Below are 23,504 nucleotides of genomic sequence, written 5' to 3' on the forward strand. Positions count from 1 at the left end.
TTTTTGAGGAGGAGAGTGAAATGATTTTATTATTTTATCAGTTCTGGAAAAGTTGGCTAAAATGTAGATACTTCTCCCAAGATATTCTCCAATATTTAAAATGTAGATATTCTCCAAGATACTTCTCACATCAGCTGTGTAAGAGTTAATGAATTAGGGTGATAGCATTGTAAGTGAGGAGAAAGGGACTGATATCATGAATGTGAAATCAACTAGACTTGGCAAGTGATTAGGTATCTATTGTCAGGAGGGAAAGGAAAGATGAAAGAATTGAATGATTTAGAATTTAACTAGGAAAATGGTGTATATATTAAGGAAGGGAGACTATAAACACAATGCAAAGTATTAACATTGAATATCTCTCTATTTTCCTGTCTCTATAAATGTTTGTGAAAATAATAAACCTATTGAAGACATTTCATTCTATAAAGCAAAATACTTCCTCCATCAATAGATTACCTACTACACCTATTTTAAAATCACGCAATATTCCTAAAAGGAGCCACAACATTGGCAACATTGAACAGGTTAGAGTATGGGATGAAAGACTGAAGAGGGAAGTTTCACTTATGGTTAAGTTTAGGGAAGGCTTGATGAAAGAGGTAAAACCTCTTGAAAGAGGCAGAGAAAACTGAAGAGCATCTGTTTTATGAAGAATGAAGGGAGAGGATGATGTCCATAAATGCATAGTGGTAATAGAAGGCACTAGAAGATCAAGAAATAGGTAGAAATCCATTTTAGCCAGAATTAAGAGTATATGAAGGGGATTTGTATCATATACAACTGGAAAATTTGGAGATTGTTAATTCCTGGAAGAACTTAAATGTCAACATAAAGAATTTATATTTAATTCTGAAGAATGTAGGAAAACAAGAAAGGGCCATGATCAAACCTATCCATTAAAAATTGTTTTTGCAATTGAATTAAAGATAAATTAATGAGAGTGTAGTGTCATTTATGTGGCACTTTACATACATAATTTGATTTATGCCTCACAATAATCCTTTGAAGTAAATACCTAAATGATTTTCCTAAAGCACAAGTCTGACTATGTTCAGTAAATTTCAGTGATTTCCAACTACTTTTAGGATTAAAGATTCTTTTTTAAGGTGAAAATATTATGCTTTAATCAACATTCAGTCTCCATAGTCTCTTTATGGATGTGATTGGCCTTTTCCATTATAAATCTATTGGAATTTCCTTAAAGATTCTTTTTTGGTTTTGTTTTTTTGGGTTTTTTTAGCAATTAAAGCTTACCCAACCTGAGTCTAATTTACCTTTCTATGCTAACTGCATATTACTACTTGTCACATATTCTGAGGTCTGGCCAAACTCATCCTACCCCTTTTTGATCCAAATAAGCCAAACTCTCCATATGCCATGCCATCTCCCATTCTGTCCCTTTGAACTGACTATCTCTAATATATTAGAGAGTTGCACATATTCTTTCCTGTCCTCTAGCTCTTAGAATCTCCAGTTTCCTTCAAAGTTCAACTCAAGTTTATTGCCCCATCCTATTTATCTTCCCATAACATGGCACCATGAAAAGGAACTATATGAATTCAGATCCTGAGTGTGACTCTAATTAACTGTATTACCATGAATAAATAACTGGAGCTCTCTGGCCAAAGCTTCTTCAAGTGCAAAATGACAATAATAATTCTTGCATTACCTCATAGGGTTCTGAGGAATGCCCTTTATAAACTATAAAATCACTATGTAAACATTAAATCAGTCAAAGAGACCTATTTGGAAATTATTGAAAACCATTTCTCAAGACACTTCTTGAGTCTAAAGTTTGGAGTCGTACACAGTATTTTTTATTCCTCTGTCTTTTCTTGATCTACATTCCATGTGCTATTTGTTTTGAAGTTTTAAAATAAGTTTTAATTTGTATCTTTTTTTGCATCATCAAATTTTCCCACAGAATCCATTTCCCTTTCCCTTCACAGAGAGGCATTCCACATAACACAAAATATATTTATTTATTTATTTACTTTTACATAATTATAACTTTTTATTGACAGAACAGATGCCTGGGTAATTTTTTAAAACATTATCCCTTGCACTCACTTCTGTTCTGACTTTTCCCCTCCCCCCCTCCACCCCCTCCCCCAGATGGCAAGCAGTCCTATACATGTTAAATATGTCACAGTATCTTAGATACAATATATGTGTGCAGAACCGAACAGTTCTCTTGTCGCACAGGAAGAATTGGATTCAGAAGGTAAAAATAACCCGGGGGAAAAAAAAAAAAATGCAAACACTTCTGTCCATTATTGATCAATTGAAACTGAATTAGGTCTCTTTGTCAAAGAAATTCACTTCCTTCAGAATACATCTTCATATAGTATTGTTGTTGAAGTATATAATGATCTCTTGGTTCTGCTCATTTCACATAGCATCAGTTCATGTAAGTCTCTCCAAACTTCTCTGTATTCATCCTGTGGGTCATTTCTTACAAAACAATAATATTCCATAACATTCACATACCACAATTTACTCAACCATTCTCCAATTGATGCATATCCATTCATTTTCCAGTTTCTAGCCACTACAAACAGGGCTGCCACAAACATTTTGGCACATACAGGTCCCTTTCCCTTCTTCATGATTTCTTTGGGATATAAGCCCAGTAGTAACACTGCTGGATCAAAGGGTATGCACAGTTTGATAACTTTTTGAGCATAGTTCCAAATTACTCTCCAGAATGGCTGGATATATTCACAATTCCAACAATGTATCAGTGTCCTTGTTTTCCCACAGCCCTCCAACATTCCACATTATCTTTCCCTGTCATTCCAGCCAATCTGACAGGTATGTAGTGGTATCTTAGAGTTGTCTTAATTTGCATTTCTCTGATTAATAATGACTTGGAGCATCTTTTCATATGGCCATAATGCAAATTAAGACAACTCTAAGATACCACTACACACCTGTCAGATTGGCTAAGATGACAGGAAAAAATAATGATGATTGTTGGAGGGGATGCGGGAAAACTGGGACATTGATGCATTGTTAGTGCAGTTGTGAACGAATCCAACCATTCTGGAGAGTAGTTTGGAACTATGCTCAAAAAGTTATCAAACTGTGCATACCCTTTGATCCAGCAGTGTTACTACTGGGCTTATATCCCAAAGAGATCATAAAGAAGGGAAAGGGACCTGTATGTGCATGAATGTTTGTGGCAGCCCTTTTTGTAGTGGCTAGAAACTGGAAACTGAATGGATGCCCATCAGTTGGAGAATGGCTGAATAAATTGTGGTATATGAATATTATGGAATATTATTGTTCTGTAAGAAATGACCAACAGGATGATTTCAGAAAGGCCTGGAGAGACTTACACGAACTGATGCTGAGTGAAATGAGCAGGATCAAGAGATCATTATATACTTCAACAACAATACTATAATATGATGACCAGTTCTGATGGACCTGGCCATCCTCAGCAATGAGATCAACCAAATCATTTCCAATGGAGCAGTAATGAACTGAACCAGCTACGCCCAGAGAAAGAACTCTGGGTGATGACTAAAAACCATTACATTGAATTCCCAATCCCTATATTTTTGCCCACCTGCATTTTTGATTTCCTTCACAAGATAATTGTACAATATTTCAGAGTCTGATTCTTTTTGTACAGCAAAATAACGGTTTGGTCATGTATACTTACTGTGTATCTAATTTATATTTTAATATATTTAACATCTACTGGTCATCCTGCCATCTGGGGGAGGGGATGGGGGGGGGGGGGTAAGAGGTGAAAAATTGGAACAAGAGGTTTGGTAATTGTTAATGCTGTATAGTTACCCATGCATATAACCTGTAAATAAAAGGCTATTAAATAAAAAAATAAAAAATAATAATAAATTTCTTCATCTGAGAATTGTCTGTTCATATCCTTTGATCATTTATCAATTGGAGAATGGGCTTGATTTCTTATAAATTAGAATCAATTCTCTATATATTTTGGAATTGAGGCCTTTATCAGAACCTTTGACTGTAAAAATATTTTCCCAGTTTATTGCTTCCCTTCTAATCTTGTGTGCATTAGTTCACAAAATATATTTTTAAAGATTTTTTAAAAGGGGAAAAAAAAATCAGCAAAATTGAGACTGGAATAAAAGATCCCTAAGATTTCTCCTGATTAGCTAGTAGTTCAGTGGTTGGAATACCAGGCCTGAACTCACCAAGAGTCATCTTCCTGAGTTCAAATCTGGCTTTAGACACAAAATAAATTGTATGATCCAGGTCAAGCCACTTAACCAAGTTTGCCTCAGTTGCTCATCTGTAAAATGAGTGGAGAAAGAAATGACAAATTACTCCAATATCTTTGTCAAGGAAAGGGCATGAAGAATCACACATAACAGAAAAGCACTAAACTATCAGGTCCCTTCTAGGCCTAACTTTCTGTGCTTTCACCATTTAACTTCAAATAGATTATAATACATTCATTGAATTCAAGTAAAAACTTGTACCTGCTCTGGTTCTTAGGCAGCTTTGAAAGACCATTCATCATATGATTCTGATTCATTTAGTTTGACCTAATTTATGTTTGCTATATGACTCACTGATTAGCCATGCAACTTTATTCTGTTAATGATTCTTATTGGATTATTGGAAGGTAGATAAACATTGTCTTTTGTGAGACACATAAAATAAATAAAGCCATAATAGCTTATGTTCAAATCTTATGTTCAAAATCCCAGATAAACCAACAACACTCTTATTTTGAAAATTGACATTAATAGTTCTTTCTAAGACTATGTTAGCCAATACCTGCCAGGCTAATAACTAATATTAATTTAATCAAGCAAAGCACAAGCATTTTTTAAGTTTCTACTAAATGCCAGATAAGAGGCAACTAGAAGTAACTAGGAATCCAGTCTCAATGTCAGAAAGACCTTAGTTAAAAATCTTCTGACTTCAAGTGGTTGTGTGACCCTAGGCAAATCACATAATTTCTCAGTGCTCCCAGGCATCTTTCTAAGACTAAAAAATAAAAGAAAGACTAAAAAATAAAGAAAGGCCAATATGCATTGGTAGAAAGAGTTTCCTCTTTGAAAGTCTTCTGTGATGCAAATATAGTATTGATACTATATCAATTGATACTATATATTGATACCAAGAAGAGCCAAAACAGAGAAAGAAAATTACAGCCAATCTCCCTAATATTAATGCAAAAATTTTAAATAAAATATTAGCAAAGAGATTACAACAACTTAGCAGTAGGATAATACATTATGACCATATTACTCCAAGAGGGATTTATACCAAGAATTCAGGGCTGGTCCAATATTAGGAAAATGATTACCATAATTGGACATATCAATAATAAAAGCAACAGAAATCATATGATAATTTCAATAGATACAGAAAAATCTTTTGACAAAATACAGCACCCATTCCTTTCTATCCCTAGAAAGCATAGGGATAAAGGAATTTTCCTTAAAATAATAAGTACTATCTAAAACCAAGAGGAAGCATTATTTGTGATAGAAACTGGATGCATTCCCAATAAGATCAAGGATGAAACAAGGATTCCCATTATCATCACTATTATTCAACATTGTACTAGAAATGTTGACTTTAGCAATTAAAAAAAAAGAAAAAAGGAATTAAAGGAATTAGAATAGGCAATGAGGAGATAAAACTATCACTCTTTGCAAATGATATAATGGTATACTTGGATAATCCTAGAAAATCATCCAAAAATCCACTTGAAACAATTAACAGCTTTAGCAAAGTTGCAGGATATAAAATAAACCCACACAAATCATTCGTATTTCTGGATATTACTGACAAACCCAGCAGCAAGAGATATAAAGAGAAATTCCATTTAAAATAACTATAGACAAAATAAAGTATTTGGTGTCTACCTACCAAGACAAACCCAGGAATTATATGAGCACAATTACAAAGTACTTCTCACACAAATAAAAGTCATATCTAAACAATTGGAAAATATCAATTGCTCAAGGGTAGGCTGAGATAATTCAATAAAAATAACAATTCTACTTAAACTGGTCTATTTGTTCAGTATCATACCAATCAAACTGTCAAAAAAAAAACTATTTTATAGAGCTAGAAAAAATAATAACAAAATTCATCTGAAAGAACAAAAGGTCAAGAATATCAAGGGAATTAGTAGAAAAAAATACAAAGGATGATGGCCTAGCAGGACCAGACCTAAAACTATTTTAGAGCAGTAATCATTAAAATCTTTTGGTACTAAGAAATAGAATGATGGATCAGTGGGATAGGTTAGATACACATTACACATTAATCAATGACTATATTAATCTAACATTTGATAAAACCCCTAAAATCCAGATTCTAGAATAAGAACTCACTATTTCACAAAAATTGTTGGGAAAACTGGAAAATAACTCAGAATAGACCTACATCCATACCCCATACCAAAATAAGGTCAAAATGGATACATGATTTAGGTATAAATACCATAAGCAAATTAGGAGAGCAAGGAATAATTTACTTATCAGATCTTTGAAGAAGGGAAGAATTTATAACCAAAGAACTAGAGAACATGATGAAAGACAAAATGGACAACTTTGATTACATTAAATTAAAAAGATTTTACACACACACACACACACAAAAAAAAAACAGAAACAAGATTAAAACAGAAGAACAAAGCTGGGAAAATATTTTTACAGCCAGTGTTTGTGATAAAGGTCTCATTTCTAAAATATACAAAGAATTCTGTCAAATTTATAAGAATACAAATCATTTCCAATCAATAAATGGTCAGAGGATATATGAACGGATAATTTTCAGATGATGAAATTAAAGCCATCTATCATTATATGAAAAATGCTCTAAATCTATTGATTAGAAAAATGCAAATTAAAACAACTCTAAGATACTACCTCACATCTCTCAGATTGGCTAAGATGACAGGAAAAGATAATGATAAATGTTAAAGGGGATGTAGGAAAACTGGATCATTAATGCATTGTTGGTGGAGTTATGAAATGATCCAACTATTCTGGAGAGCAATTCCCAAAGGCTATAAAACTGTGCATACCCTTTAATCCAGCAGTGCCACTGTTGGGTCTGTATAGCAAGGAAATCATAAAGGAAGAAAAAGGACCCACATGTCCAAAAAAATGTTTGTAGCAGCTCTTTTTGTGGCATCAAAGAACTAGAAAATGAGTACATGCCCATCAATTGGGGAATGACTGAATAAGTTTTGGCATATGAAGGTATGGAATATTATTGTTCTATAAAAAATGATGAACAAGCTGATTATAGAAAGACCTGGAAAGATTTACATGAACTGATGCTGAGTGAAACAAGCAGAACCAAGAATACACAATAAAAGCAAGAATGTGTGATGATCACCTATGAAAGACTTGGTTCTTCTCAGTGGTTCAGTTATCTAAGGCAATACTAATAGACTCTGGTTAGAAAACATCATCTGCATCCAAAAAGAGAACTATGGAGATTGCATATAAATCAACACATGCTGTGTTCACTTCTTTTTTCTGTTTATTTTTCCTCTTGTGGGTTTTCCTTTTTGTTCTGATTTTTCTCTCCCACCATGATTCATAAAGAAATGTGTATTTTAAAAGTTAACATACATGTATAACCAGAAAAATAAAAGATCAATAAAAAAGAAAATCCCCCCCCCAAAAAAATGCTCTAGGCACTAGAGATTTAAAGACAAAAATGAAATATTGTCCTACTGTCCTGTCCTCAAAGAACTTATATTGTGGGGTATGAGAGGAAAGACATGATGTATATACTTATAAGTATTTCCATTTGCATACATTATTTCACTACAACAGTCCTGTGAGATAGGTACTCAAAGCATAATTTTCATCATTATAAGAAAACGTTAATGATTTGCTTAGGTTCACATAGTCCAAGGTCTCAACATACACCACTTTATTAGGGGATTTTTTGGCAAAGATACTGGGATGGTTTGCCATTTCCTTCTCCAGCTCATTTTACAGATGAGGAAACTGAGGCAGACAGGGTTAAGTGACTTGCCCAGAGTCACACAGTAAGTGATTGAGACTTGATTTGAATTCAGGAAGATGAGTTTTCCTGATTCCAACCCTAGCACTTTGTGTGCACGGTGTTGCCACCTAGCTGTCTAGTGTGTCAGAAACTGAATTTAAAGCCAAGCCTTCCTATCTCTAGAACTAGCCCTTAAGGCACAGTGCCTCCAGGAAAGTCATGGGCAGATGGGGTATGAGCCTGAGAAGACTTCTGCACATTATAACCCAGCTTTAAAATATTTTCCTTCTAAGCAGAGTGTTTCTTTTTTAAATGCTGGGATGTAAAGATTTGGCAGGAAAAGAAGAATTGTTTTCCCCCAGCCTTACTGGAATTTTAAAGAAAAATAAATGGTTTACTAAAGGTATTTGGTTTGTACTTAGGTGGGATAAAAATGGTGATTTATGCAGTCTGCTCCCATAAATAAGGAGAACCTTTGAAATCATTTTGGAATGTCAGGGTGATTCAGTTAATTAAATAGTAGCAACAAAAAAAGAATGAGATATTCATATGCCAAAAAATGCTGGTTCCGGCAGGTGCAGACTTGGATGAGCAATAGTGTGTGGGAGGGGTGCAAGACCCCTTTCCCAAATTAACTAATCAGAGACATCTTCAGGTACAAAGAGAAAGCATTTATTTAATCCTTGCAGGGAGAGGCCCAGACACACTGGGAGTCATCCCAAATCCTGCCATATGCTCCTGGAACCTGGACAAGCTGGAAGCTTAAAAGCAAAAGACCCAACCTTTCTCATTGGTTAGACTAAAAGGCTGTAACCATCCTTGACCAATGGTCACCAATGTTGGCTGCCTCCCACAGGTCACCACTTCCTGCAACTTCAATAACTTCCTATATCCCAGGGTTCAAAGTTCATCCCTCCAGAGAGCATATGATCCTCCCCCCCCCCCCCCCCCCCCCCCCCCCCCCCCCCCCCCCCCCCCCCCCCCCCCCCCCCCCCCCCCCCGTCCCAGCTCTAGAACAGGAATCACATGACTCAATACTGAGAAATACTTCATCCAGTCAGTCCCACTCAACAGGGTTAGAGAGAATAAATAAAATCATTATTTCTCTAATGAGAAGTCAAGATGTCTATGGAGGTCTTGAACATCATGTTGCTAATGAGCAGAGGCTTCTTTAAAATCCCACCAAAACCAAAAAAGAATGTTTTCTCCTTCCTTCCCTTCTTTCTTTCCTTCCTTCCTACCTTCTTTCCTTCTTTCTTCCCTCCTTTCTTTCTTTCCTCCCTCCCTCCTTCACTTTCTTCCTTCATTCTTTACCTCCTTCCTTCCTTCCTTCCTTCCTTCCTTCCTTCCTTCCTTCCTTCCTCTCTCCCTCTCTCCCTTCCTTCCTTCCTTCCTTCTTTCCTTTTTTCCTTCCTTCATTTCTCCTTTCCTCCTTCTCTCCTTTCTTTTTTCCTCCTTCCCTTCTTTCTTTCTTTCTTTTCTTCCTTCTCTTCCCTCCCCTCCTTCCTTATTTCATTCTTTTTTTCCTTCCCTTCCTTCTTTCTTTTCATCCTTTTCTCCCTTCCTTTATCTTCCTATCTTCCTTCAGTCCTTCCTACCTTCCTTCATCTTCCCTCCTCTTTTTTTTTCTTTTTCTATCAGTCATTCTTTCTTTCTTCCTTTCCTCCTTTGTCTTCCTTTTTTCACATATTATCCTCGAGTTCAAAATCCTAATCATAGTCATTATTATTTTCCCTTGGGAGAAGGAATGGGAGACAAAGAAAAATGTTAGAATTTTTAATTCTCCATTTTTTAATGGCACATAAATCTTGCCATTTAATCATCACCTTGGTAAAGATTACTGCCCCAGGTCTGGTTAATTCAGATTCTAATTATCCCTATGAAACTTTGATTTTTTTTTTTCCTAAGACCTATGAGTCTTATGAACCATATCAATTACTATTCCTTTGTTTTTGGCACTAACTTTGGAGGTCAAAGGCCTATTCCCGGAAGTACTTTTAAATGGCTCTATTCAGGTCTTTGACTAAAGTTTCAAAGTGACTCATACATTCTGGATTGGGTTTATACATAACCACACAAAGGACTGGATAAAGATTAAGAGAGACATGAGGAATGCAAAGTTATTCTGCTGATTTATTTTTATTAATGACTAATTGACTATCCCTCAGAAATGCTATGTTAAATATACTTTGATATACTGATAAAGCCAATCATCTACACTCTCAAAATAAGAAATAAAAGGAAGTAGAATGAAGATGTGCAAAACTAAAATAATCGGGTCATTTTAGAGTCAGAAAGGGTCTTTTATGTGTTTTTCTCTAATAATTTACTCCATAGAATGTTGTTTTGGCATAAGTCATTATTAGGCTGCATTAATAAATATGTTGTATACAGAACAGAAGAGTGAAAAACCTATTTTACTCTACCCTGTCAGGCCACAGCTGAAGTATCGTATTCAGTATGATCACCAGACTTTAGAAATAACACTGACAAAATGGAGCAAACCCAGAGAAAGACAGATGTGGTTAGAGAGCTGGACAACATGATCTAAGAGGACTCGTTGAAGAAACTGCAGATGTTTAGTCGGGAAAAGTGAAGATTTAGGACAGACATGAAGACTGTTAAAGAGCTAGGACAACTAGGTATTGCACTGAATAGAGTACTGATCATAGAGTCAGGAAGATTATATTCCGGAGTTCAAATATGGCCTCAGACACTTATTAACCTGGGCAAGTCTCTTAATCCTGTTACTAGCCGTTTTCCCATATTTGCCCGTTTTCTTATCTAAAATAAGGTAGAGGAGGAAATGGCAAGCCACTCCAGTATCTTTGCCAAGAAAATCCCCAAATAGGGTCACAAAGAGTCTGACAAGATTAAAACAACACAACAATAATTTATGAAAAGGAGATTAAACTTTGATAGACCTGGCAAGAAGCAATGTTGTACAGTGGATAGTTAGCCATACTTGAACCCAGGAAAACTTGAGTCCCCATCCAACCTCTGACCATACTGCCTTAGTCAAATTATTAATCTTTTGGTGCTCTAGGCAGTTAAGATACTGTGACTCTAAGGTGCTGCCCTGCACTGATAGATTTTCTTTACTGTGCAATTTCCCATACCAATGAAATCATAGCTCCAATGCAGTCCCTTTGGCTTGAGAATGAAAAGTTAGAAACAATGGATGAAAGCTAATAGGAAGGAAATTTTTGACTCTGCTGATACAAACATTTTTCTAATAACCAAAACTGTCCAAAAGTAGAATAATAATAATTAACTCTTACATAGTGCTTATGCTGTGCTCCATCCTGTGTTTAGTTGATCTTCACAACAACCCTAAGAGGTGAGTACTGTTAGTATTTATCCCCGTTGTTTTAGATGAAGAAGTTCAGGCAAACAAGGGGTGATTTGCCCAGCTAATAAGTATTTAAAATTAGATTTGAATTCAGGTTTTCCTGATTCCAGGCTTAGGACACTATCCACTATGTCACCTATTTTGGGTGGTAATGAATTTTTATCTTAGCAAATTGATTGCTGAATTAATTGATTAAAAGACTTCCTCTATAATCTTGTTTACAATATTAACATACACTTTGAAAATTGAGAGGTTGAGATTTGCATAGAGTAAAGGGAATGCATACATAGAGAAGATCATACATTGCAGAAAGACACAGTAAATATATTAGCTGGAAATGAATTTTCTATCTTCTGATCAAACTTAGCACTTCCATGTACTTCTTCACAATACCTTCCATTTTAATTCTTAAATGTATATCCAATTTCCCTTCCTATATTGTTTCAGGAAGGTGAGACTCATGTCTCATCTTATCCTTTCCTCTGTCCCCCACAACACATTGCACAAATCTAGAGACATTTCCATCACAAATACTCAAAGGGACAATAGTCTAGGTTGTGCCCAAATTGGGATAGAGTCTTCCAAGTTTATATTGGACTGATCAGCCACAGTCAAACACACTGTATCTTGAACCCAACAACCTGATATTAGTGGTCTTCTTCAAATATGAAAAGTGAACATAAAAACAATTTGGCACACTACAGATGCTAAATAGAAGTGTGTTGAATGAACAAATACAAAAGAGAATATTTTTCATTTTAAAGTGGCCAGATAATTCCCTAAATGGGAAGAAATAAATAAGGTATTATGACCATAGAGCCAAGCTAAAAAAAACTAATTTCATTCTTTCAGCAACAGAGACAAACCTAAGCATGAGAAGCAAACACTCTGGAGCAAGGACTAATAAAATATTAAATACTTCAATTCTCCCAAGACTTTCATAATTCTATTTTCAGTGACAGAATTAATAGATTCTATTTTGTAGTAGGACAAATCATGTTTTTCAAAAGATAATTGTGCCTGGTATATTTATATTTACAATTCAATTTTAAAACTTATTTGTTTAACTAAGAAATTGTGCCTGGATTATGCATAATTATTGTCCTTTAGGAAGAAAAAAACTTTTAATTTCAAATATTGCATCTCATACTACAGTCAAAAATTTAAATTTAAAAAATGAAAGGAATCTTGACTTTATTATTCACTGCCACTTGACTGACTTCATCTCTTTGTTAAGAATAAGATAATAAACAACAAATTAAACCTGAATCTGTAGTGCTTTCCAAGATGTAAATACACACTAAAAAATTAACAATCAGCTCTTAAAAGCCTATTTGAACTCAACAGGTACATATATTTCAGGAAAATCACTTTGGCAACTTTGTGGAAGATGGATTGAAGTGTGGCGAGAGATGAATTTGGGGGACCAAATGTTGATAGAGCAATGATTCATCATTACTGGCACAAAAAGCTCTTTACAAATATTTCTCAGAGCAGATAGCTCTCCCCTAATAGTACATTTCAGCAAGTTGAGCCTACATTTCCAATTCTTTCCCAATAGTTTTGAATGTAGAGTCTTTTACATCAGTCTAAAAACCCTTAATTTCCATTTCTGGACAACCTCTCTTTGAGAATGCTGACAAGAACTCTCTCATTCAATAAGGTCCCCCCTGACAAGATTGGCAATACAAAACCCCTAGCCAGGGTGAGTCCGGGCATATCTCTGTGCCTTCTCTCCTCTGCCTTATTTGTGGGGAAGAGGATAGAAAGCAAGGGGAAAAATAGTAAAGAGGGGAAGCATTCCTTTTTAAAGTACAAATTCTCAAAACCTAGGTTTGCCCTTCCACCAGTCTTTCACTCCCCTTCTCCATTACTCCCTTATCCATTTTCAGTTGAGAAAATTGAAGAAATTACTCAAAATAGCTTTAAGAAAGTTTCAGTTAATAGATATTCCTCCCATATTAGAACAGATGAACAATGATGTGGTTATGATCCTTCACAGGCAGATTTGTAAAGAACTTATTGAAAGTATTCACAAACTGCATCCATTTCCTAATTTCTGTAGAGACACTATAACCAAGAAGGAGATTGCTATAGCAATACAGAGTACATTTTGAGGGAGGTAGGAAACAACTACAGTCTTCTAGAATTGGGAAACAAACTGAAGATTCCAGCCTCCCAAGTGTCTCTAATCTATGTATTAAGATCCAAATTGTGGTCATTGAAGACTTGGAACACTCCAGTCAATCCACAATCATTTAAGTACTTAACTTACTATGTTATCAAGCACTGAACTAATTATTGGCAATAACTAAATTTTCATGATCACATTTGTGATTTTCTTTGCAAAGATACTGATTGGAGTGATTTGCCATTTCCTTCTCAATCTCATTTTATAGATGAGGAAACTGAGGCAGTGTTAAGTGACTTCTCTAGGGTCGCATAGCTAATAAATACCTAAAGCTAGAGATGAACTCAAGTCTTTATGACTCAGCCCAGTGCTCCATCCACTGCTCCATAAACAATCCTTGCCCTTCAGGAGTACACAGTTTAATAAAGGAAACAATAATACAACCAAAACAACCAAAAAAAAATACTATACCGAATGAATTAGAAGTTATCTCAAAAGGAAGGCACAATAGACCAGGAAGGCCCTCCTGCAGAAAGTGCTATTTTAGATAAAACTTGAAGGAAGCCATGAGGGAAAGACAAGGAAAAAGATGTTCAGCTATGTAAAATAACCAAGTCAAAAAGATTTTATCTTTGATCCAAGATGTAAGAGGAAAACCCAGATTTCATGGAATAAGAAGGTGGCCAAGTCAGACCTGTGCTTTAGGAAGATCACTTTGATGGTTGAATATAAGATGGATGGGGGCAAGGAGGAAAGGAAAGAAGATACTTGATGCAAAGAGACCAACAAGAGGATTATTGCAATAGTCTAGGAATAAGGTAATGAGACCCACAATAGGATGGTAGTAATTTTAGAGAAAAGAAAGGAACATATCCAAGAGATGCTATGAAGGTAGAGAATTGATAGGACTTAGTAATAGAGCAAAGTGGCTAAGTGAATAGAGTATTAAGCCTGCAATCAGGAAGATCTGAGTTCAAATTCAGTCTAAGACTTACTAGTTGGGTAAACTGGTCATGTTATTTAATCTCTATTTGCTTTAATTCACTGGAGAAGGAAAAAGCAATCCACTCCAGTATCTTTATCAAGAAAACTCCAACATTGACATGCTTTGGCCCATTGAGTCATAAAGAATGGGAAACAATAAGTATAGCAATAAGACTGGATGTGAGGGAGTGATAGAGAGAAGTTGAAGATGTGATCTAGGACATGAACTTGAATGACTGGGAAGATGGTGATATCATGGACAGTAATCAGGAAATTCAGAAAAGGAGAAAAATAGTGAATTCAGTTTTGGATACATTAAGCTTAAAATGTCTGTGGGGACATCCAAAGTGAAATGAGCAATAGGCAATTAGAAGACAAGTCTGGAGCTCAGAAGAGAAGTTAGGTCAGGATAAATAGATCTGATTCTATCAGCATAGAAATGATTATTGAATCTATGGGTATTGATGAGATCACCAATTACAGAGAGAGAAGAGAAGAAGACTAAGGACAGAGTTTTGGGATATATGTTCAGTAAAGAAGATCAAGGACTGTCCAGATAGGTAGAAGTAGAAGCATGAGAAGACAATGTTACAAAAACTTGATAAGAATAAGTGAATGACCAACAAGATGGAAGAAGTCTATGGGTTATTTCCAAGAGTCAAGTTTCTTCCATATGATCCTCCTCTAGTTCCAATAGCATGCTGCAAACTGGCTGGAGCTGGCTCAAATCAAACCATGCTTAGCCTTCACTTTCTATTTTGCCCATGGATTTTCCCTCACTAAATCCACCTGCACTCTAGATTCATTCTGTGGATGCACTCCATTCCCCAAGCTAGGTATTTCTTTCAATTATCATTTACATGTTGTATTTCCCTATTGAGCTATAAACTCCTTGAGGACAGGGGCTGCCCCAGCATTTTACACAGTGCTTGCACATAGTAGACAATAAATGCATATTGAATGACTGAAGGACCTAACCACCAGTGTGCTCAGCAGAAGCCATCATAACCCCATCATCATTCATGTCTTCTAGGGTTTCCAATCCATATGTTCAGAGGACACTGAGATCAGTGTAAATAAAAATACTAAACCCTCATCAATTACCTCAATTAAAGGGCATACCATATGTACTACTACCAACCACACTTATCAACACACAGAGATATTTTAAAAACAAGTTTTTGTTATATATATTTGGCATAGACTCAGAGTTCTAAATTACCTTTGGGCAATAGACAAAGTTTTCTTAAGGTTTATGTAGAAAGAAGAACAATAAAAACAAGAATAGAACAAGAACAAGAAGAAGGAGGAGGAGAAGGAGCAAGAGGAGGAAGAGGAGGAAGAGGAGGAGGAAGAGGAGGAGGTAGAGGAGGAAGAGGAGGAGGAAGAGGAGGAGGAGGAGGAGGAGGAGAAGAAAAGAAGAAGAAGAAGGAGAAGAAGAAGAAGAAGAAGAAGAAGAAGAAGAAGAAGAAGAAGAAGAAGAAGAAGAAGAAGAAGAAGAAGAAGAAGAAGAAGAAGAAGAAGAAGAAAGAAGAAGAAGAAGAAAATTTATATCAGGTTAATGGTTTAAATGTCAAAGATAACAGAAGGGGGAAAAATCATCAGGTAAATTAATACAGGAGTTAATCTAACAAGTGATTATCTTAAAAGGGAGCCAGAGGTTGGTTGGTTGGTTCGTTTGGTTGGTAGGTTTTAGTTTTGTTGTTTTCTTTATTTGCTTGTTTTAACCTCTAACCAGTTAATTCTCTTCTTAATTCTCTGAAGTCTCCACTAAATTCCTTGCTAAAAGCAAAACATCAGCTGGCTACATGATTTTCTAGAGACAGAAAATGGCTGTGCGGGAGCCAAATAGGAAAAGAATTTTAAAACTCTTATGACAATAGAAAACACTACAAAAGATGCTGATATCCATATCGGGCATTGGTTAAATAATGCTTTTGTTTTCTCATGCACTGCCTTTACCTGAAGAAGTATTCTTTTGGAGAAACAATGTATTAACCATGCTTCTGTTTTGCTTGATTGCTTTATCATAACTGTGGACCTCAAAATGTATTACCTTAGATGATATGATTTAGGGGAATGGTAGCAACATACCTCACTAAATCTTTCTCCACCACCCTTCCTGACACCTGAAATTCCATCATCAAGCATATCCATAACATAATAAAATAAAAAAGATGATCATACATGAAATTGCAGATCTACTAAGCAAACTTCCTATATCTTTCAAATATACAACCAAGTTAATATGTAAATTTCTTTTTTTTCTTCCTTCTCCCTTCCTCTGCCCCAGACACAAATAGATGTGTATATGTAAAATTATTCTATATATATTTTTATTTATCAGTCCTTATTCTGGATGCACAATATCTTTCTTTCTTCATATGTCCTTTATAGCTAATTTGGGTATGAGGAAAACTATTAGCATAACTGATACATCAATGATAAAAAATATATAGATAGAAAGACAGATGCTGAAAAAGCTTTTGATAAAGTTCAAGCCTTATTTTTTTTCTTTTTTCTTTTTCTTTTTCTTTTTTTTTGCAAGGCAATTGGGATTGTTAGTTCCCCAGGGCCACTCACAGTAAGTGTCAAAGTGTCTGAGGCTGGATTTTAACTCAGGTCCTCCTCCAAGGCCAGTACTGTGCTATCTAGCTACCTTTCAACAGTCCTTTCTATTAAAAAAATACTTGAAAGTATTGGTATAAATGGATTTATCCTTACATTAGTGTAGAGGGCTGAAACTCTGAAAAAGTATGCTTGAATCAGACAGCAGAACACTTAAGGTTAATTACCAATTCGATGTGAGATAATGGCTCTATATACATATATTTAAATGAGATGGTGATGTGATGACTCTCCTCATTAGTGCTTGCTGAATATTTGGTGGTAAGATAAACGTAGACAAGGATAGGAGGGCTGGGGGAGAGTAACTTGGCTGCAGGACGAGGAGAAGAGAAACTGGAGACTGGACTCCAGAATCGAAACTTTGGCAACCTGTGTGGCAACCTGCCTGCCTCCTTCACTTCTCCCCCTAAAGACCAAGAACTTTAATTAATTCTGACTCTGACAGATCCTGAGGCCCTCCAGGGAGCTAGTCTGGACATTACATTCCAGGGAGCTAGTCTACACATTATACATTGGTAAAAAGCATTTATCCAAAATCACCTTGATCCTTGTTAAAACATGCATGTCACCTGGTCCTCTTATTGATAAAGGTATTCCTGAGGCAAAAAGAGAGAAAAATGTGATTCTTGTGTGTTTCTCTAGGTCAGTGGTGTCACATTCAGATAGAACCGAGACCACTAATTTATACATAAGGATCCCTGTTAACTGTACTTTGATTTAGCTTTATAATATTATCTTTTATATTTTAATTTTTGTTGTTAAATATTCACCAATTAAATTTTATCTAGCCTCTGTAGGGAGGCAGATTTATTAATAAAGAAGTGAAAAGACAGGGAGTGCTAAAGTTTAATTTCATATTTACTTCATATCCTTTCTGGGGCCAGAACTCTCAGAGTCTTGCCTGTTGCCTATGCTATTGTCCTATGCACTTTGGGGAGTTTTGTTGGAAGCTCCCTGAGCTAACAACTGAAGTTTTCTTCAATTGCATCACTATTAATCGTTTGTTAACTGTAATGGGCTGAGGTTTGAGCTGATGCACTGAGGTCCCAAGTACATGAGGCTAGATAGTAATTGGGCTATACTCTGTTAATATACATGATTGGATAAAGAATGGTCCCTGCCCACTCTCCGTGCAAGTCCTGAGTGTGTTGTATAGGAAATGACGATTTTGGTGGGTGGAGGCAGAGAGGGAAGAAGACAAGCTGGGAGAGATTGGGCTGAGTCTGAGACTCAGTTGCTTGGTTGTGTGGCTGCTGGTCGAGCTAGCTTCTTGACTCAGCTTGCACACATTGCTATCGCCGATTCTCTTCCACCTCCGATCCTTCTTCACTGAGAATAAAGACTGACGATTTTCCCCTAACCTGAATTCCTGTCTCAGTGCTGATCAGAATACACAATCTTAACATTTGGCTCAAGCGGTGAGAACCAAGGACTGAAGAAGTCTCCGTGACCAGGAACTTGGTGAGTATTGTTAATAGACAAATAAGGAACTTATTTTCTTAAAACTAAACCAGTATTTTTTTTTTGGCTAAATGGGACAAAGGCTAGCTAAAGACTCTCCATCCCTGCCTCCAACCCCACCCAAGAGTGGTGCTATGGAAAGCATGATTAAGCTGACAGAAATACATGGGTTACTTATAACTTGGGAACAGATAGCAGAGATTTGTGGGTATATTAAACTGCATCTCCCTTGATCGTAGAGGAGGAGCAGATCTCTCGAGATAACTGGTCCCGGGTTGTACAAGAGATGTTCATACATTTCTAGAGAATATGGTCCTCATTCAATTCCCATGGAGGCATTTTATTTATACAATGTATTTCAGTTAGCACTAAGAATCCCTTAGAAGAAAGAAAAGCCCTTGACTCCTTCCACTCCTCCTCAAATTAGCCATGATATTAAGGAGGAAGACAATGAAGAGATTAATGACCATATCCCCACAGGGCATGGAGACTTAAGTGAGCAAGGGTGTGGGTGACCTTTCCCCTCAGGAGGTGCTTCCAGCCCCACCCCAGGAGCAAGTGATTGACTCTCCTCCACCAACTCCACCCTTTGGGGATGGAGGGAGGAGGGCAGTGGGGGCAGTGAGGGACCAACCTTGAGCAGGCTTCAAGAGGGCTTAATGAAGGCCAAAGAAAAGGGTGTGACATCCGGGGACTACAACCACTTATGTTTCCTGTAATTTCCCAGTCTAATGCCTCAGGTCAACAAAGTCGAAGATACGCTCTCCTTTTAATGTAGAAATCATTAAAGATCTTAAAAGGCCTGCACTAATTATGGGGCTACATCAGCTTATGTTAAGATGCTGTTACAGAATTGCTATTCAAGTCTTGACTCCTGATGACTGGAAATCTATAGCAAGGGTATGCCTAGAACCTGGACAAAATTACATGTGGCTTTCTGAATATAGTGAGCTCTGTAGGATACATAGCCCAACAAAATAGTCAAAATGCTGTCTCATGCTCGATCACCTATGACCTACTACAAGGTATAGGTCCATATGCAGACGCACAGCACAGGTTAATTATTCAGTAGCAGCATATGAGCAAATTGCTGCTAATGCTATCAAAGCGTGGGATCTCGATTCACACATAAAATGATAAAGGTGAGGCCTTCATTAAAATAATGCAAGGGCCAGATGAGCCCTTTGCTGACTTTGTGGGACGTTTGCAGACTGCTATCACAAGAACTAATGGGGAAAATCCAACAACAGATGTTTTAATAAGGCAACTTGCTAAGGAAAATGCTAATGAGGTGTGCAGAAGGATTATACTAGGACTGCCCAAGGATGCTCCTTTAGAGGAGTTCATAAGACGCTCAGCCACAGTGGAGCACAAATGCCTTTTATAGCCAGACTATGATGCAGACTTCCCAAGATCCCAACATGGGTAGACAGGGTCCCTTCCAGCAAGGGACTTCTAGAGAGAAACGGCAATGCTTCAGTGTGGTAAAGTAGGGCATCTGAAAGCTCAATGTTGGTATAGAGGCAGAGTGAGAAAGCAGGGTGGGAGAACAAGACCCAATATCCCATGTCCAAATGCAACAGAGGCTTCCATTGGGCCTCAGGAATGTAGACAGGTTCAGGGAAACGGATGAGGGCCCACCCCAGGGCCCCAGGCAAAAAACACTTGGGGCATGATGGCAGCCAATGGTGCACCCAGAGAGTGCCTAGACGGCCAATACCCCAATATGACCAATCAGCCAAGAAGCCATATGATGGCAGAAAGGGATTACACAATCAATCAGCCAGGAAGCAACCTGATGGAAGAAAGGGATTACAATTAGGGAGAATAGAGTTGTATGCAGCTGAGACAACTGAGATACCCCTGGAGAGGTGAAATCTGTTCCTCTCCAGCCTATGGATCCTTGCTCCAGGCACAGTAGGCTTGACCATTTTACCTCCTGAGAGTACGTATAAAACAGTGTCCATCCACATACTGATGTGGGAAACTGGGAATGTGTAGATAATATCCCAGTCACCAATACAGGCAGACAATGTGTGACTTATCACCCAGGAGAAATAGTAGCATCAGGTTTACTCATACAGAATCCTAATAAGCAGCCTGGTGGTAGTCACCCAGATTCTGATTCCAGATCACAAAATCCAGCAGTTTACTGGACTGCAGCTGTAACAACTGACCAGACCTATGCTCACAATCTATATAAATGGCCTTCCATTGGAAGGATTGAGACACTGGTGCAGATCGGACGGTCATTAGAGGTGCCAGCTGGCCTAGTCACTGGCCAAAATTAAAGCAGACACTTACATGTCTCAAGGGAGGATCAATAGCAGCTGAAGTTAGTGCTGCCCCTATGAGATGGACTTTTGAAGGCAAAACAGGAGTTTTTACTCCTTTTATAGTTGAAAAATCCCCATCAATCTGTGGGGAAGAGACGTTTTACAGCAATTAGGGTTAAAAATGAGTACTTCGGTTTTTTTAAGCAGGGCTGCTGTTGAAGGCCTGCCAACACTTTCACCTGTTCCTATCCAATGGAAAACTGATACACCAGTGTGGATAGAGCAAAGTTGGCCCTTAAGTAAAGATAAAATTCAGGCCTTATTAGATATAGTACAGGAGCAGCTTGACCAAGGACACTTAAAACCTTCTCTAAGTCCTTGGAATTCTCAGTGTTTGTTGTGAAAAGAAATCTGGAAAATGGAGGATGTTAACTGATTTAAGAAAAGTGAATGAACAGATGGAAACTATGGGAACTCTTCAGCCTGGACTTCCATCTCCTACTCAGTTGCCTAGAGAATGGCCTCTTTGGGTCATAGATATTAAGGATTGTTTCTATTCTATCCCTCTGGATAAGGAGGATATGAAAAGATTTGCTTTTCAGTGCCCAGCATTAACTTAGCTGAGCCTTATAAAAGAGATATGAATGGATAGTTTTACCACAGGAATGAAAAACAGCCCTACTATGTGTCAAATGTATGTTGCTGCTGCTCTTGGTCCAGTAAGAAAAGCATTCCCAAAAGTTATGCTATTACATTACATGGATGACATTTTGGGATGTGCACCTGAGGAACAAATGTTAGAGGCATGTCTACAAAAGACCATAGAAACACTAAGGAATTACAAATTATCATAGCACCAGAAAAATTCAAAGACATGCTCCTTTTCAATATTTAGGATATGGAAGTATACCCTAAGGTGCATACCGCTCAAAAACTCTCCTTAAGAACAGAAAAGCTAAACACATTGAATGATTTTCAGAAATTGATAGGAGATATCCAATGGATGCGACCAGTGTTAGGCTTTGACTACCTATCAGTTACAACGTATATGACATTTTAAGGGAGACAGTGCTTTAAATTCACCACGCCAGCTTACAAAAGAAGCTCAAGAGGCTTTGAGAGAAGTTGAACTGGCTTTATCCAATGTGGTTGAAGAGTCACTCAAAACCCTTGAGATATCAGTTTTGCCACACAAGGAGCACTCTACAGCAGTCCTTCATCAAGGACACAGTGTGATAGAGGTGAACCTCCCAGCACAACCAGATCAAAGCCTTACATCCTACCCAGTGCTTGGTATAGAATTTTATTAAAGGCCACTAAGCGAGCGAGTACAATTATCTGGGATAAGACCTGATAAGATATACACCTTTTATACCAATACATCAATATTATGTGTGTGAGACCATCCTAGAGTGGCAAATTTTATTAGCCATGGCTCCAAATTTTTACATGGGTCTCCATTAAAGATAATCTAGACTATTACATAATTAGCGATGGACTTTCGAAGAAAAGTTTCTAAAGTTCTCTTCAAGGACCAACAATCTTCACGGATGCATCCAAACATAATATTTGTGCTAAGTGTACTCTCATGATCTAACTATAAAGAGAGTAGTCAGAACTCCTTTTCAGTCCACTCAGCAGAAATGAATTGTGCGATCATTCTAGCTCTTACTTATTATCCAGGAGACATAAATATAATATCTGATTCGGCCTATTCAGTAGGTGTGGTACAAAGAATTGCCACAGCCCAAATAAAATTTGCAGCCTCTATTATATATCAGCTCTTTAAGAAACTTCAAGAGCAAGTGAGAAAGCATCCAGGTAAGATCTATATTACATGTCCATTCTCATAGTGGACTTCCAGGTCCTCATATTTGATGGCAATTCAAAGGCAGATAGCCTTCTAACTATGTTGGTCAATACCCTTTGTTCCAAGAAGCTCAGGCATCTCATTCTAAATATCATCAGGCTGTTGAGCTTACGTTTACAATTTGAATAACAAAAGAGGAAGCTAGGAGCATAAGTAAAGCCTGTACGGCTTGCCTTCCTTTCCACGCTCCTACACTGCCTCAGGGAAGAAACCCTCGTGGTTTAGAGACCCAATGAAATCTGGCAAATGGATGTGACCCATTATAAATCTTTGGTCGACTGTCTTTCATCCATGTTGTGGTAGCACCTTTTCAGGATTCTACTTTGCAATGCCAGCAGCAAAAGAGACAGCCAGTGGTCACTGAATTCCTCATACAAGCATTTGCTATTATGGTGTAGCCACAAGCAATAAAGACACAATGGTCCTGCTTATACTTGAAAATTTGTACACTTTTTGTGCACAGTATAAGATTTTACACACCACGGGCATACCTTTTAATCCTCAAGGACAGGACAATAGTGGAGAGGAGAAACAGAGATATTAAGACGCCTCCAAAAACAAAAGAAAGGGGGGAGCCACAGGTAACCTAGAGAACTTCTAAATCTAGCTCTTTATACTATTAACTTCTTGATTTTTGACAAAGATGCACTGGCTCCGCTGACAGGTTTTATAACCCACCGGAAGGTCAGTGTCAGTGACGAGCAGCTCCACTATCTTTAGATAATCGCCAGGTGATGTGGAGAGACCCAGAAAGTGGTGAATGGAAAGGACCAGATAGGCTAACTGCTTTTGGGGAGAGGGTTTGTTGTATCTCTA

General features: G+C 37.2%; 1 protein-coding gene across 7 annotated transcripts in view; it reads left to right on the forward strand.

Annotated features, from left to right (window-relative positions):
* Window positions 1-23,504, forward strand: part of ADGRG2 (adhesion G protein-coupled receptor G2) — a 196,042-nt gene that overhangs the window by 90,364 nt on the left and 82,174 nt on the right. The window lies entirely within an intron of this gene.

This window comes from Sarcophilus harrisii, chromosome 3, assembly GCF_902635505.1.
Source record: "Sarcophilus harrisii chromosome 3, mSarHar1.11, whole genome shotgun sequence".
Taxonomy (NCBI): Eukaryota; Metazoa; Chordata; class Mammalia; order Dasyuromorphia; family Dasyuridae; genus Sarcophilus; species Sarcophilus harrisii.